We start from the raw sequence: 18,456 nt of genomic DNA on the forward strand, positions 1-18,456 counted from the left end.
CATGTTTGTTGCACTTAACAAGGTCTAAAATCATGTTTGTGGCACAAAACGAGGCCTAAAATCATGTTTGCGGCGCAAAACGAGGTCTAAAATCATGTTTGTTGCACTTAACAAGGTCTAAAATCATGTTTGTGGCACAAAACGAGGCCTAAAATCATGTTTGCGGCGCAAAACGAGGTCTAAAATCATGTTTGTTGCACTTAACAAGGTCTAAAATCATGTTTGTGGCACAAAACGAGGCCTAAAATCATGTTTGCGGCGCAAAACGAGGTCTAAAATCATGTTTGTTGCACTTAACAAGGTCTAAAATCATGTTTGTGGCACAAAACGAGGCCTAAAATCATGTTTGCGGCGCAAAACGAGGTCTAAAATCATGTTTGTTGCACTTAACAAGGTCTAAAATCATGTTTGCGGCGCAAAACGAGGTCTAAAATCATGTTTGCGGCACTAAACGAGGCCTAAAATCATGTTTGCGGCGCAAAACGAGGTCTAAAATCATGTTTGTTTCACTTAACAAGGTCTAAAATCATGTTTGTGGCACAAAACGAGGCCTAAAATCATGTTTGCGACACAAAACTATTGTAGACCTTGTTTATTGCAGCAAACATGATTTTAGGCCTCATTTTGTGCCACAAACATGATTTTAGACCTCGTTAAGTGCCACAAACATGATTTTAGGGCTCGTTTTGTGCCACAAACATGATTTTAGGCCTCGTTTTGTGCCACAAACATGATTTTAGGCCTCATTTTGTGCCACAAACATGATTTTAGACCTTGTTTTGTGCCGCAAACATGATTTTAGACCTCGTTTTGCGCCGCAAACATGATTTTAGGCCTCGTTTTGTGCCACAAACATGATTTTAGACCTCGTTTTGCGCCGCAAACATGATTTTAGGCCTCGTTTTGTGCAACAAACATGATTTTAGGCCTCGTTTTGTGCCACAAACATGATTTTAGACCTCGTTTTGCGCCGCAAACATGATTTTAGGCCTCGTTTTGTGCCTCAAACATGATTTTAGACCTCGTTTTGCGCCGCAAACATGATTTTAGGCCTCGTTTTGTGCAACAAACATGATTTTAGGCCTCGTTTTGTGCCACAAACATGATTTTAGACCTCGTTTTGCGCCGCAAACATGATTTTAGGCCTCGTTTTGTGCCTCAAACATGATTTTAGACCTCGTTTTGCGCCGCAAACATGATTTTAGGCCTCGTTTTGCGCCGCAAACATGATTTTAGGCCTCGTTTTGTGCCACAAACATGATTTTAGGCCTCGTTTTGTGCCACAAACATGATTTTAGACCTCGTTTTGTGCCACAAACATGATTTTAGGCCTCGTTTTGTGCCACAAACATGATTTTAGACCTCGTTTTGTGCCACAAACATGATTTTAGACCTTGTTAAGTGCCGCAAACATGATTTTAGACCTCGTTTTGCGCCGCAAACATGATTTTAGGCCTCGTTTTGTGCAACAAACATGATTTTAGACCTCGTTTTGCGCCGCAAACATGATTTTAGGCCTCGTTTTGTGCCACAAACATGATTTTAGGGCTCGTTTTGTGCCACAAACATGATTTTAGACCTTGTTTTGCGCCGCAAACATGATTTTAGGCCTCGTTTTGTGCCACAAACATGATTTTAGACCTTGTTAAGTGCAACAAACATGATTTTAGACCTCGTTTTGCGCCGCAAACATGATTTTAGGCCTCGTTTTGTGCCACAAACATGATTTTAGACCTTGTTAAGTGCCGCAAACATGATTTTAGACCTCGTTTTGCGCCGCAAACATGATTTTAGGCCTCGTTTTGTGCAACAAACATGATTTTAGACCTCGTTTTGCGCCGCAAACATGATTTTAGGCCTCGTTTTGTGCCACAAACATGATTTTAGACCTCGTTTTGCACCGCAAACATGATTTTAGGCCTCGTTTTGTGCCACAAACATGATTTTAGACCTCGTTTTGCGCCGCAAACATGATTTTAGGCCTCGTTTTGTGCCACAAACATGATTTTAGGGCTCGTTTTGTGCCACAAACATGATTTTAGACCTTGTTTTGCGCCGCAAACATGATTTTAGGCCTCGTTTTGTGCCACAAACATGATTTTAGACCTTGTTAAGTGCAACAAACATGATTTTAGACCTCGTTTTGCACCGCAAACATGATTTTAGGCCTCGTTTTGTGCCGCAAACATGATTTTAGACCTCGTTTTGCGCCGCAAACATGATTTTAGGCCTCGTTTTGTGCCACAAACATGATTTTAGACCTTGTTAAGTGCAACAAACATGATTTTAGACCTCGTTTTGCGCCGCAAACATGATTTTAGGCCTCGTTTTGTGCCACAAACATGATTTTAGGCCTCGTTTTGTGCCACAAACATGATTTTAGACCTCGTTAAGTGCCACAAACATGATTTTAGGCCTCGTTTTGTGCCACAAACATGATTTTAGACCTCGTTTTGCGCCGCAAACATGATTTTAGGCCTCATTTTGTGCCACAAACATGATTTTAGACCTCGTTAAGTGCCACAAACATGATTTTAGGCCTCGTTTTGTGCCACAAACATGATTTTAGACCTCGTTAAGTGCCACAAACATGATTTTAGGCCTCGTTTTGTGCCACAAACATGATTTTAGACCTCGTTTTGCGCCGCAAACATGATTTTAGGCCTCATTTTGTGCCACAAACATGATTTTAGACCTTGTTTTGTGCCACAAACATGATTTTAGACCTTGTTAAGGTGCAGCAAACATGATTTTAGATGTTTGCGGCACAAAAGAAGGTCTAAAATCATGTTTGCGGCACAAAACGAGGGCTAAAATCATGTTTGCGGCACTAAACGAGGCCTAAAATCATGTTTGTGGCACTAAACAAGGCCTAAAATCATGTTTGCGACACAAAACGAGGTCTAAAATCATGTTTGTGGCACTAAACAAGGCCTAAAATGATGTTTGCGGCGCAAAACGAGGTCTAAAATCATGTTTGTTGCACTTAACAAGGTCTAAAATCATGTTTGTGGCACAAAACGAGGCCTAAAATCATGTTTGCGGCGCAAAACGAGGTCTAAAATCATGTTTGTTGCACTTAACAAGGTCTAAAATCATGTTTGTGGCACAAAACGAGGCCTAAAATCATGTTTGCGGCGCAAAACGAGGTCTAAAATCATGTTTGTTGCACTTAACAAGGTCTAAAATCATGTTTGTGGCACAAAACGAGGCCTAAAATCATGTTTGCGGCGCAAAACGAGGTCTAAAATCATGTTTGTTGCACTTAACAAGGTCTAAAATCATGTTTGTGGCACAAAACGAGGCCTAAAATCATGTTTGCGGCGCAAAACGAGGTCTAAAATCATGTTTGTTGCACTTAACAAGGTCTAAAATCATGTTTGTGGCACAAAACGAGGCCTAAAATCATGTTTGCGGCGCAAAACGAGGTCTAAAATCATGTTTGTTGCACTTAACAAGGTCTAAAATCATGTTTGTGGCACAAAACGAGGCCTAAAATCATGTTTGCGGCGCAAAACGAGGTCTAAAATCATGTTTGTTGCACTTAACAAGGTCTAAAATCATGTTTGTGGCACAAAACGAGGCCTAAAATCATGTTTGCGGCGCAAAACGAGGTCTAAAATCATGTTTGTTGCACTTAACAAGGTCTAAAATCATGTTTGTGGCACAAAACGAGGCCTAAAATCATGTTTGCGGCGCAAAACGAGGTCTAAAATCATGTTTGTTGCACTTAACAAGGTCTAAAATCATGTTTGTGGCACAAAACGAGGCCTAAAATCATGTTTGCGGCGCAAAACGAGGTCTAAAATCATGTTTGTTGCACTTAACAAGGTCTAAAATCATGTTTGTGGCACAAAACGAGGCCTAAAATCATGTTTGCGGCGCAAAACGAGGTCTAAAATCATGTTTGTTGCACTTAACAAGGTCTAAAATCATGTTTGCGGCGCAAAACGAGGTCTAAAATCATGTTTGCGGCACTAAACGAGGCCTAAAATCATGTTTGCGGCGCAAAACGAGGTCTAAAATCATGTTTGTTTCACTTAACAAGGTCTAAAATCATGTTTGTGGCACAAAACGAGGCCTAAAATCATGTTTGCGACACAAAACTATTGTAGACCTTGTTTATTGCAGCAAACATGATTTTAGGCCTCATTTTGTGCCACAAACATGATTTTAGACCTCGTTAAGTGCCACAAACATGATTTTAGGGCTCGTTTTGTGCCACAAACATGATTTTAGGCCTCGTTTTGTGCCACAAACATGATTTTAGGCCTCATTTTGTGCCACAAACATGATTTTAGACCTTGTTTTGTGCCGCAAACATGATTTTAGACCTCGTTTTGCGCCGCAAACATGATTTTAGGCCTCGTTTTGTGCCACAAACATGATTTTAGACCTCGTTTTGCGCCGCAAACATGATTTTAGGCCTCGTTTTGTGCAACAAACATGATTTTAGGCCTCGTTTTGTGCCACAAACATGATTTTAGACCTCGTTTTGCGCCGCAAACATGATTTTAGGCCTCGTTTTGTGCCTCAAACATGATTTTAGACCTCGTTTTGCGCCGCAAACATGATTTTAGGCCTCGTTTTGCGCCGCAAACATGATTTTAGGCCTCGTTTTGTGCCACAAACATGATTTTAGGCCTCGTTTTGTGCCACAAACATGATTTTAGACCTCGTTTTGTGCCACAAACATGATTTTAGACCTCGTTTTGTGCCACAAACATGATTTTAGACCTTGTTAAGTGCCGCAAACATGATTTTAGACCTCGTTTTGCGCCGCAAACATGATTTTAGGCCTCGTTTTGTGCCACAAACATGATTTTAGACCTCGTTTTGCGCCGCAAACATGATTTTAGGCCTCGTTTTGTGCAACAAACATGATTTTAGGCCTCGTTTTGTGCCACAAACATGATTTTAGACCTCGTTTTGCGCCGCAAACATGATTTTAGGCCTCGTTTTGTGCCTCAAACATGATTTTAGACCTCGTTTTGCGCCGCAAACATGATTTTAGGCCTCGTTTTGCGCCGCAAAACTTAACAAGGTCTAAAATCATGTTTGTGGCACAAAACGAGGCCTAAAATCATGTTTGCGGCGCAAAACGAGGTCTAAAATCATGTTTGTGGCACAAAACGAGGCCTAAAATCATGTTTGCGGTGCAAAACGAGGTCTAAAATCATGTTTGTGGCACAAAACGAGGCCTAAAATCATGTTTGCGGCGCAAAACGAGGTCTAAAATCATGTTTGTTGCACTTAACAAGGTCTAAAATCATGTTTGTGGCACAAAACGAGGCCTAAAATCATGTTTGCGGCGCAAAACGAGGTCTAAAATCATGTTTGTTGCACTTAACAAGGTCTAAAATCATGTTTGTGGCACAAAACGAGGCCTAAAATCATGTTTGCGGCGCAAAACGAGGTCTAAAATCATGTTTGTTGCACTTAACAAGGTCTAAAATCATGTTTGTGGCACAAAACGAGGCCTAAAATCATGTTTGCGGCGCAAAACGAGGTCTAAAATCATGTTTGTTGCACTTAACAAGGTCTAAAATCATGTTTGTGGCACAAAACGAGGCCTAAAATCATGTTTGCGGCGCAAAACGAGGTCTAAAATCATGTTTGTGGCACAAAACGAGGCCTAAAATCATGTTTGCGGTGCAAAACGAGGTCTAAAATCATGTTTGTTGCACTTAACAAGGTCTAAAATCATGTTTGTGGCACAAAATGAGGCCTAAAATCATGTTTGCGGCGCAAAACGAGGTCTAAAATCATGTTTGTTGCACAAAACGAGGCCTAAAATCATGTTTGTGGCACTTAACGAGGTCTAAAATCATGTTTGTGGCACAAAACGAGGCCTAAAATCATGTTTGCGGCGCAAAACGAGGTCTAAAATCATGTTTGCGGCACTTAACAAGGTCTAAAATCATGTTTGTGGCACAAAACGAGGCCTAAAATCATGTTTGTGGCACAAAACGAGGCCTAAAATCATGTTTGCGGCGCAAAACGAGGTCTAAAATCATGTTTGCGGCACAAAACAAGGTCTAAAATCATGTTTGTGGCACAAAATGAGGCCTAAAATCATGTTTGCGGCGCAAAACGAGGTCTAAAATCATGTTTGTGGCACAAAATGAGGCCTAAAATCATGTTTGTGGCACAAAACGAGGTCTAAAATCATGTTTGTGGCACAAAATGAGGCCTAAAATCATGTTTGCGGCGCAAAACGAGGTCTAAAATCATGTTTGTGGCACAAAACGAGGCCTAAAATCATGTTTGCGGCGCAAAACGAGGTCTAAAATCATGTTTGTTGCACTTAACAAGGTCTAAAATCATGTTTGTGGCACAAAACGAGGCCTAAAATCATGTTTGCGGCGCAAAACGAGGTCTAAAATCATGTTTGTGGCACAAAACGAGGCCTAAAATCATGTTTGCGGCGCAAAACGAGGTCTAAAATCATGTTTGTTGCACTTAACAAGGTCTAAAATCATGTTTGTGGCACAAAACGAGGCCTAAAATCATGTTTGCGGCGCAAAACGAGGTCTAAAATCATGTTTGTTGCACTTAACAAGGTCTAAAATCATGTTTGTGGCACAAAACGAGGCCTAAAATCATGTTTGCGGCGCAAAACGAGGTCTAAAATCATGTTTGTGGCACAAAACGAGGCCTAAAATCATGTTTGCGGCGCAAAACGAGGTCTAAAATCATGTTTGTTGCACTTAACAAGGTCTAAAATCATGTTTGTGGCACAAAACGAGGCCTAAAATCATGTTTGTGGCACAAAACGAGGCCTAAAATCATGTTTGTGGCACTTAACAAGGTCTAAAATCATGTTTGTGGCACAAAACGAGGCCTAAAATCATGTTTGTGGCACAAAATGAGGCCTAAAATCATGTTTGCGGCGCAAAACGAGGTCTAAAATCATGTTTGTTGCACAAAACGAGGCCTAAAATCATGTTTGTTGCACAAAACGAGGCCTAAAATCATGTTTGCGGCGCAAAACGAGGTCTAAAATCATGTTTGTGGCACAAAACGAGGCCTAAAATCATGTTTGCGGCGCAAAACGAGGTCTAAAATCATGTTTGCGGCACTAAACGAGGCCTAAAATCATGTTTGTGGCACTAAACAAGGCCTAAAATGATGTTTGCGGCGCAAAACGAGGTCTAAAATCATGTTTGTGGCACAAAACGAGGCCTAAAATCATGTTTGCGACACAAAACTATTGTAGACCTTGTTTATTGCAGCAAACATGATTTTAGGCCTCATTTTGTGCCACAAACATGATTTTAGACCTTGTTTTGTGCAACAAACATGATTTTAGACCTCGTTAAGTGCCACAAACATGATTTTAGGGCTCGTTTTGTGCCACAAACATGATTTTAGGGCTCGTTTTGTGCCACAAACATGATTTTAGGCCTCGTTTTGTGCCACAAACATGATTTTAGACCTTGTTAAGTGCCACAAACATGATTTTAGGCCTCGTTTTGTGCAACAAACATGATTTTAGACCTCGTTTTGCGCCGCAAACATGATTTTAGGCCTCGTTTTGTGCCACAAACATGATTTTAGGGCTCGTTTTGTGCCACAAACATGATTTTAGACCTTGTTTTGCGCCGCAAACATGATTTTAGGCCTCGTTTTGTGCCACAAACATGATTTTAGACCTTGTTAAGTGCAACAAACATGATTTTAGACCTCGTTTTGCGCCGCAAACATGATTTTAGGCCTCGTTTTGTGCCACAAACATGATTTTAGACCTCGTTTTGCACCGCAAACATGATTTTAGGCCTCGTTTTGTGCCACAAACATGATTTTAGACCTTGTTAAGTGCAACAAACATGATTTTAGACCTCGTTTTGCACCGCAAACATGATTTTAGGCCTCGTTTTGTGCCACAAACATGATTTTAGACCTCGTTTTGCGCCGCAAACATGATTTTAGGCCTCGTTTTGTGCCACAAACATGATTTTAGACCTTGTTAAGTGCAACAAACATGATTTTAGACCTCGTTTTGCGCCGCAAACATGATTTTAGGCCTCGTTTTGTGCCACAAACATGATTTTAGACCTTGTTAAGTGCAACAAACATGATTTTAGACCTCGTTTTGCGCCGCAAACATGATTTTAGGCCTCGTTTTGTGCCACAAACATGATTTTAGACCTTGTTAAGTGCAACAAACATGATTTTAGACCTCGTTTTGCGCCGCAAACATGATTTTAGGCCTCGTTTTGTGCCACAAACATGATTTTAGACCTTGTTAAGTGCAACAAACATGATTTTAGACCTCGTTTTGCGCCGCAAACATGATTTTAGGCCTCGTTTTGTGCCACAAACATGATTTTAGACCTTGTTAAGTGCAACAAACATGATTTTAGACCTCGTTTTGCGCCGCAAACATCATTTTAGGCCTTGTTTAGTGCCACAAACATGATTTTAGACCTCGTTTTGTGTCGCAAACATGATTTTAGGCCTTGTTTAGTGCCACAAACATGATTTTAGGCCTCGTTTAGTGCCGCAAACATGATTTTAGCCCTCGTTTTGTGCCGCAAACATGATTTTAGACCTTCTTTTGTGCCGCAAACATCTAAAATCATGTTTGCTGCACCTTAACAAGGTCTAAAATCATGTTTGTGGCACAAAACAAGGTCTAAAATCATGTTTGTGGCACAAAATGAGGCCTAAAATCATGTTTGCGGCGCAAAACGAGGTCTAAAATCATGTTTGTGGCACAAAACGAGGCCTAAAATCATGTTTGTGGCACTTAACGAGGTCTAAAATCATGTTTGTGGCACAAAACGAGGCCTAAAATCATGTTTGTGGCACAAAACAAGGTCTAAAATCATGTTTGTGGCACAAAATGAGGCCTAAAATCATGTTTGCGGCGCAAAACGAGGTCTAAAATCATGTTTGTGGCACAAAACGAGACCTAAAATCATGTTTGTGGCACTTAACGAGGTCTAAAATCATGTTTGTGGCACAAAACGAGGCCTAAAATCATGTTTGTGGCACTTAACGAGGTCTAAAATCATGTTTGTGGCACTTAACAAGGTCTAAAATCATGTTTGTGGCACAAAACGAGGTCTAAAATCATGTTTGTGGCACAAAACGAGGTCTAAAATCATGTTTGTGGCACAAAACGAGGCCTAAAATCATGTTTGTGGCACAAAACGAGGCCTAAAATCATGTTTGCGGCGCAAAACGAGGTCTAAAATCATGTTTGTTGCACAAAACGAGGCCTAAAATCATGTTTGCGGCGCAAAACGAGGTCTAAAATCATGTTTGCGGCGCAAAACGAGGTCTAAAATCATGTTTGTTGCACAAAACGAGGCCTAAAATCATGTTTGTGGCACTTAACAAGGTCTAAAATCATGTTTGTGGCACAAAACGAGGCCTAAAATCATGTTTGTGGCACAAAACAAGGTCTAAAATCATGTTTGTGGCACAAAACGAGGCCTAAAATCATGTTTGTGGCACAAAACGAGGCCTAAAATCATGTTTGCGGCACAAAACGAGGCCTAAAATCATGTTTGCGGCGCAAAACGAGGTCTAAAATCATGTTTGTGGCACAAAACGAGGCCTAAAATCATGTTTGCGGCGCAAAACGAGGTCTAAAATCATGTTTGTGGCACAAAACGAGGCCTAAAATCATGTTTGTTGCACAAAACGAGGCCTAAAATCATGTTTGCGGCGCAAAACGAGGTCTAAAATCATGTTTGTGGCACAAAACGAGGCCTAAAATCATGTTTGCGGCACAAAACGAGGCCTAAAATCATGTTTGTGGCACAAAACAAGGTCTAAAATCATGTTTGTGGCACAAAATGAGGCCTAAAATCATGTTTGCGGCGCAAAACGAGGTCTAAAATCATGTTTGTGGCACAAAACGAGGCCTAAAATCATGTTTGCGGCACAAAACGAGGTCTAAAATCATGTTTGTTGCACTTAACAAGGTCTAAAATCATGTTTGTGGCACAAAACGAGGCCTAAAATCATGTTTGCGGCGCAAAACGAGGTCTAAAATCATGTTTGTGGCACAAAACGAGGCCTAAAATCATGTTTGCGGCGCAAAACGAGGTCTAAAATCATGTTTGTTGCACTTAACAAGGTCTAAAATCATGTTTGTGGCACAAAACGAGGCCTAAAATCATGTTTGTGGCACAAAACGAGGCCTAAAATCATGTTTGTGGCACTTAACAAGGTCTAAAATCATGTTTGTGGCACAAAACGAGGCCTAAAATCATGTTTGCGGCGCAAAACGAGGTCTAAAATCATGTTTGCGGCACAAAACAAGGTCTAAAATCATGTTTGTGGCACAAAACGAGGCCTAAAATCATGTTTGCGGCGCAAAACGAGGTCTAAAATCATGTTTGTGGCACAAAACGAGGTCTAAAATCATGTTTGTGGCACAAAACGAGGCCTAAAATCATGTTTGCGGCGCAAAACGAGGTCTAAAATCATGTTTGCGGCGCAAAACGAGGCCTAAAATCATGTTTGCGGCGCAAAACGAGGTCTAAAATCATGTTTGTGGCACAAAACGAGGCCTAAAATCATGTTTGCGGCACAAAACGAGGCCTAAAATCATGTTTGTGGCACAAAACAAGGTCTAAAATCATGTTTGTGGCACAAAATGAGGCCTAAAATCATGTTTGCGGCGCAAAACGAGGTCTAAAATCATGTTTGTTGCACTTAACAAGGTCTAAAATCATGTTTGTGGCACAAAACGAGGCCTAAAATCATGTTTACGGCGCAAAACGAGGTCTAAAATCATGTTTGTGGCACAAAACGAGGCCTAAAATCATGTTTGCGGCGCAAAACAAGGTCTAAAATCATGTTTGTTGCACTTAACAAGGTCTAAAATCATGTTTGTGGCACAAAACGAGGCCTAAAATCATGTTTGTGGCACAAAACGAGGCCTAAAATCATGTTTGTGGCACTTAACAAGGTCTAAAATCATGTTTGTGGCACAAAACGAGGCCTAAAATCATGTTTGCGGCGCAAAACGAGGTCTAAAATCATGTTTGCGGCACAAAACAAGGTCTAAAATCATGTTTGTGGCACAAAACGAGGCCTAAAATCATGTTTGCGGCGCAAAACGAGGTCTAAAATCATGTTTGTGGCACAAAACGAGGTCTAAAATCATGTTTGTGGCACAAAACGAGGCCTAAAATCATGTTTGCGGCGCAAAACGAGGTCTAAAATCATGTTTGCGGCGCAAAACGAGGTCTAAAATCATGTTTGTGGCACAAAACGAGGCCTAAAATCATGTTTGCGGCGCAAAACGAGGTCTAAAATCATGTTTGTTGCACTTAACAAGGTCTAAAATCATGTTTGTGGCACAAAACGAGGCCTAAAATCATGTTTGCGGCGCAAAACGAGGTCTAAAATCATGTTTGTGGCACAAAACGAGGCCTAAAATCATGTTTGCGGCGCAAAACGAGGTCTAAAATCATGTTTGTTGCACTTAACAAGGTCTAAAATCATGTTTGTGGCACAAAACGAGGCCTAAAATCATGTTTGCGGCGCAAAACGAGGTCTAAAATCATGTTTGTTGCACTTAACAAGGTCTAAAATCATGTTTGTGGCACAAAACGAGGCCTAAAATCATGTTTGCGGCGCAAAACGAGGTCTAAAATCATGTTTGTTGCACTTAACAAGGTCTAAAATCATGTTTGTGGCACAAAACGAGGCCTAAAATCATGTTTGCGGCGCAAAACGAGGTCTAAAATCATGTTTGTGGCACAAAACGAGGCCTAAAATCATGTTTGCGGCGCAAAACGAGGTCTAAAATCATGTTTGTTGCACTTAACAAGGTCTAAAATCATGTTTGTGGCACAAAACGAGGCCTAAAATCATGTTTGTGGCACAAAACGAGGCCTAAAATCATGTTTGTGGCACTTAACAAGGTCTAAAATCATGTTTGTGGCACAAAACGAGGCCTAAAATCATGTTTGCGGCGCAAAACGAGGTCTAAAATCATGTTTGCGGCACAAAACAAGGTCTAAAATCATGTTTGTGGCACAAAATGAGGCCTAAAATCATGTTTGCGGCGCAAAACGAGGTCTAAAATCATGTTTGTGGCACAAAACGAGGCCTAAAATCATGTTTGCGGCACAAAACGAGGTCTAAAATCATGTTTGCGGCACAAAACAAGGTCTAAAATCATGTTTGTGGCACAAAATGAGGCCTAAAATCATGTTTGCGGCGCAAAACGAGGTCTAAAATCATGTTTGTTGCACAAAACGAGGCCTAAAATCATGTTTGCGGCGCAAAACGAGGTCTAAAATCATGTTTGTGGCACAAAACGAGGCCTAAAATCATGTTTGCGGCACAAAACGAGGTCTAAAATCATGTTTGCGGCACAAAACAAGGTCTAAAATCATGTTTGTGGCACAAAACGAGGCCTAAAATCATGTTTGTGGCACTTAACGAGGTCTAAAATCATGTTTGTGGCACAAAACGAGGCCTAAAATCATGTTTGTGGCACTTAACAAGGTCTAAAATCATGTTTGTGGCACTTAACAAGGTCTAAAATCATGTTTGTGGCACAAAACGAGGTCTAAAATCATGTTTGTGGCACAAAACGAGGTCTAAAATCATGTTTGTGGCACAAAACGAGGCCTAAAATCATGTTTGTGGCACAAAACGAGGCCTAAAATCATGTTTGCGGCGCAAAACGAGGTCTAAAATCATGTTTGTTGCACAAAACGAGGCCTAAAATCATGTTTGCGGCGCAAAACGAGGTCTAAAATCATGTTTGCGGCGCAAAACGAGGTCTAAAATCATGTTTGTTGCACAAAACGAGGCCTAAAATCATGTTTGTGGCACTTAACAAGGTCTAAAATCATGTTTGTGGCACAAAACGAGGTCTAAAATCATGTTTGCGGCACAAAACAAGGTCTAAAATCATGTTTGTGGCACAAAATGAGGCCTAAAATCATGTTTGCGGCGCAAAACGAGGTCTAAAATCATGTTTGTGGCACAAAACGAGGCCTAAAATCATGTTTGTGGCACTTAACGAGGTCTAAAATCATGTTTGTGGCACTTAACAAGGTCTAAAATCATGTTTGTGGCACAAAACGAGGTCTAAAATCATGTTTGTGGCACAAAACGAGGTCTAAAATCATGTTTGTGGCACAAAACGAGGCCTAAAATCATGTTTGTGGCACAAAACGAGGCCTAAAATCATGTTTGCGGCGCAAAACGAGGTCTAAAATCATGTTTGTTGCACAAAACGAGGCCTAAAATCATGTTTGCGGCGCAAAACGAGGTCTAAAATCATGTTTGCGGCGCAAAACGAGGTCTAAAATCATGTTTGTTGCACAAAACGAGGCCTAAAATCATGTTTGTGGCACTTAACAAGGTCTAAAATCATGTTTGTGGCACAAAACGAGGCCTAAAATCATGTTTGTGGCACAAAACAAGGTCTAAAATCATGTTTGTGGCACAAAACGAGGCCTAAAATCATGTTTGTGGCACAAAACGAGGCCTAAAATCATGTTTGCGGCACAAAACGAGGCCTAAAATCATGTTTGCGGCGCAAAACGAGGTCTAAAATCATGTTTGTGGCACAAAACGAGGCCTAAAATCATGTTTGCGGCGCAAAACGAGGTCTAAAATCATGTTTGTGGCACAAAACGAGGCCTAAAATCATGTTTGTTGCACAAAACGAGGCCTAAAATCATGTTTGCGGCGCAAAACGAGGTCTAAAATCATGTTTGTGGCACAAAACGAGGCCTAAAATCATGTTTGCGGCACAAAACGAGGCCTAAAATCATGTTTGTGGCACAAAACAAGGTCTAAAATCATGTTTGTGGCACAAAATGAGGCCTAAAATCATGTTTGCGGCGCAAAACGAGGTCTAAAATCATGTTTGTGGCACAAAACGAGGCCTAAAATCATGTTTGCGGCACAAAACGAGGTCTAAAATCATGTTTGTTGCACTTAACAAGGTCTAAAATCATGTTTGTGGCACAAAACGAGGCCTAAAATCATGTTTGCGGCGCAAAACGAGGTCTAAAATCATGTTTGTGGCACAAAACGAGGCCTAAAATCATGTTTGCGGCGCAAAACGAGGTCTAAAATCATGTTTGTTGCACTTAACAAGGTCTAAAATCATGTTTGTGGCACAAAACGAGGCCTAAAATCATGTTTGTGGCACAAAACGAGGCCTAAAATCATGTTTGTGGCACTTAACAAGGTCTAAAATCATGTTTGTGGCACAAAACGAGGCCTAAAATCATGTTTGCGGCGCAAAACGAGGTCTAAAATCATGTTTGCGGCACAAAACAAGGTCTAAAATCATGTTTGTGGCACAAAACGAGGCCTAAAATCATGTTTGCGGCGCAAAACGAGGTCTAAAATCATGTTTGTGGCACAAAACGAGGTCTAAAATCATGTTTGTGGCACAAAACGAGGCCTAAAATCATGTTTGCGGCGCAAAACGAGGTCTAAAATCATGTTTGCGGCGCAAAACGAGGCCTAAAATCATGTTTGCGGCGCAAAACGAGGTCTAAAATCATGTTTGTGGCACAAAACGAGGCCTAAAATCATGTTTGCGGCACAAAACGAGGCCTAAAATCATGTTTGTGGCACAAAACAAGGTCTAAAATCATGTTTGTGGCACAAAATGAGGCCTAAAATCATGTTTGCGGCGCAAAACGAGGTCTAAAATCATGTTTGTGGCACAAAACGAGGCCTAAAATCATGTTTGCGGCGCAAAACGAGGTCTAAAATCATGTTTGTTGCACTTAACAAGGTCTAAAATCATGTTTGTGGCACAAAACGAGGCCTAAAATCATGTTTGCGGCGCAAAACGAGGTCTAAAATCATGTTTGTGGCACAAAACGAGGCCTAAAATCATGTTTGCGGCGCAAAACAAGGTCTAAAATCATGTTTGTTGCACTTAACAAGGTCTAAAATCATGTTTGTGGCACAAAACGAGGCCTAAAATCATGTTTGTGGCACAAAACGAGGCCTAAAATCATGTTTGTGGCACTTAACAAGGTCTAAAATCATGTTTGTGGCACAAAACGAGGCCTAAAATCATGTTTGCGGCGCAAAACGAGGTCTAAAATCATGTTTGCGGCACAAAACAAGGTCTAAAATCATGTTTGTGGCACAAAACGAGGCCTAAAATCATGTTTGCGGCGCAAAACGAGGTCTAAAATCATGTTTGTGGCACAAAACGAGGTCTAAAATCATGTTTGTGGCACAAAACGAGGCCTAAAATCATGTTTGCGGCGCAAAACGAGGTCTAAAATCATGTTTGCGGCGCAAAACGAGGTCTAAAATCATGTTTGTGGCACAAAACGAGGCCTAAAATCATGTTTGCGGCGCAAAACGAGGTCTAAAATCATGTTTGTTGCACTTAACAAGGTCTAAAATCATGTTTGTGGCACAAAACGAGGCCTAAAATCATGTTTGCGGCGCAAAACGAGGTCTAAAATCATGTTTGTGGCACAAAACGAGGCCTAAAATCATGTTTGCGGCGCAAAACGAGGTCTAAAATCATGTTTGTTGCACTTAACAAGGTCTAAAATCATGTTTGTGGCACAAAACGAGGCCTAAAATCATGTTTGCGGCGCAAAACGAGGTCTAAAATCATGTTTGTTGCACTTAACAAGGTCTAAAATCATGTTTGTGGCACAAAACGAGGCCTAAAATCATGTTTGCGGCGCAAAACGAGGTCTAAAATCATGTTTGTTGCACTTAACAAGGTCTAAAATCATGTTTGTGGCACAAAACGAGGCCTAAAATCATGTTTGCGGCGCAAAACGAGGTCTAAAATCATGTTTGTGGCACAAAACGAGGCCTAAAATCATGTTTGCGGCGCAAAACGAGGTCTAAAATCATGTTTGTTGCACTTAACAAGGTCTAAAATCATGTTTGTGGCACAAAACGAGGCCTAAAATCATGTTTGTGGCACAAAACGAGGCCTAAAATCATGTTTGTGGCACTTAACAAGGTCTAAAATCATGTTTGTGGCACAAAACGAGGCCTAAAATCATGTTTGCGGCGCAAAACGAGGTCTAAAATCATGTTTGCGGCACAAAACAAGGTCTAAAATCATGTTTGTGGCACAAAATGAGGCCTAAAATCATGTTTGCGGCGCAAAACGAGGTCTAAAATCATGTTTGTGGCACAAAACGAGGCCTAAAATCATGTTTGCGGCACAAAACGAGGTCTAAAATCATGTTTGCGGCACAAAACAAGGTCTAAAATCATGTTTGTGGCACAAAATGAGGCCTAAAATCATGTTTGCGGCGCAAAACGAGGTCTAAAATCATGTTTGTTGCACAAAACGAGGCCTAAAATCATGTTTGCGGCGCAAAACGAGGTCTAAAATCATGTTTGTGGCACAAAACGAGGCCTAAAATCATGTTTGCGGCACAAAACGAGGTCTAAAATCATGTTTGCGGCACAAAACAAGGTCTAAAATCATGTTTGTGGCACAAAACGAGGCCTAAAATCATGTTTGTGGCACTTAACGAGGTCTAAAATCATGTTTGTGGCACAAAACGAGGCCTAAAATCATGTTTGTGGCACTTAACGAGGTCTAAAATCATGTTTGTGGCACTTAACAAGGTCTAAAATCATGTTTGTGGCACAAAACGAGGTCTAAAATCATGTTTATGGCACAAAACGAGGTCTAAAATCATGTTTGTGGCACAAAACGAGGCCTAAAATCATGTTTGTGGCACAAAACGAGGCCTAAAATCATGTTTGCGGCGCAAAACGAGGTCTAAAATCATGTTTGTTGCACAAAACGAGGCCTAAAATCATGTTTGCGGCGCAAAACGAGGTCTAAAATCATGTTTGCGGCGCAAAACGAGGTCTAAAATCATGTTTGTTGCACAAAACGAGGCCTAAAATCATGTTTGTGGCACTTAACAAGGTCTAAAATCATGTTTGTGGCACAAAACGAGGCCTAAAATCATGTTTGTGGCACAAAACAAGGTCTAAAATCATGTTTGTGGCACAAAACGAGGCCTAAAATCATGTTTGTGGCACAAAACGAGGCCTAAAATCATGTTTGCGGCACAAAACGAGGCCTAAAATCATGTTTGCGGCGCAAAACGAGGTCTAAAATCATGTTTGTGGCACAAAACGAGGCCTAAAATCATGTTTGCGGCGCAAAACGAGGTCTAAAATCATGTTTGTGGCACAAAACGAGGCCTAAAATCATGTTTGTTGCACAAAACGAGGCCTAAAATCATGTTTGCGGCGCAAAACGAGGTCTAAAATCATGTTTGTGGCACAAAACGAGGCCTAAAATCATGTTTGCGGCACAAAACGAGGCCTAAAATCATGTTTGTGGCACAAAACAAGGTCTAAAATCATGTTTGTGGCACAAAATGAGGCCTAAAATCATGTTTGCGGCGCAAAACGAGGTCTAAAATCATGTTTGTGGCACAAAATGAGGCCTAAAATCATGTTTGCGGCGCAAAACGAGGTCTAAAATCATGTTTGTTGCACTTAACAAGGTCTAAAATCATGTTTGTGGCACAAAACGAGGCCTAAAATCATGTTTGCGGCGCAAAACGAGGTCTAAAATCATGTTTGTGGCACAAAACGAGGCCTAAAATCATGTTTGCGGCGCAAAACGAGGTCTAAAATCATGTTTGTTGCACTTAACAAGGTCTAAAATCATGTTTGTGGCACAAAACGAGGCCTAAAATCATGTTTGTGGCACAAAACGAGGCCTAAAATCATGTTTGTGGCACTTAACAAGGTCTAAAATCATGTTTGTGGCACAAAACGAGGCCTAAAATCATGTTTGCGGCGCAAAACGAGGTCTAAAATCATGTTTGCGGCACAAAACAAGGTCTAAAATCATGTTTGTGGCACAAAACGAGGCCTAAAATCATGTTTGCGGCGCAAAACGAGGTCTAAAATCATGTTTGTGGCACAAAACGAGGTCTAAAATCATGTTTGTGGCACAAAACGAGGCCTAAAATCATGTTTGCGGCGCAAAACGAGGTCTAAAATCATGTTTGCGGCGCAAAACGAGGTCTAAAATCATGTTTGTGGCACAAAACGAGGCCTAAAATCATGTTTGCGGCGCAAAACGAGGTCTAAAATCATGTTTGTTGCACTTAACAAGGTCTAAAATCATGTTTGTGGCACAAAACGAGGCCTAAAATCATGTTTGCGGCGCAAAACGAGGTCTAAAATCATGTTTGTGGCACAAAACGAGGCCTAAAATCATGTTTGCGGCGCAAAACGAGGTCTAAAATCATGTTTGTTGCACTTAACAAGGTCTAAAATCATGTTTGTGGCACAAAACGAGGCCTAAAATCATGTTTGCGGCGCAAAACGAGGTCTAAAATCATGTTTGTTGCACTTAACAAGGTCTAAAATCATGTTTGTGGCACAAAACGAGGCCTAAAATCATGTTTGCGGCGCAAAACGAGGTCTAAAATCATGTTTGTTGCACTTAACAAGGTCTAAAATCATGTTTGTGGCACA

The sequence above is a fragment of the Oncorhynchus mykiss genome, chromosome 4, assembly GCF_057628025.1.
Source record: "Oncorhynchus mykiss isolate SJ-2025 chromosome 4, ASM5762802v1, whole genome shotgun sequence".
In the NCBI taxonomy this organism is placed as follows: domain Eukaryota; kingdom Metazoa; phylum Chordata; class Actinopteri; order Salmoniformes; family Salmonidae; genus Oncorhynchus; species Oncorhynchus mykiss.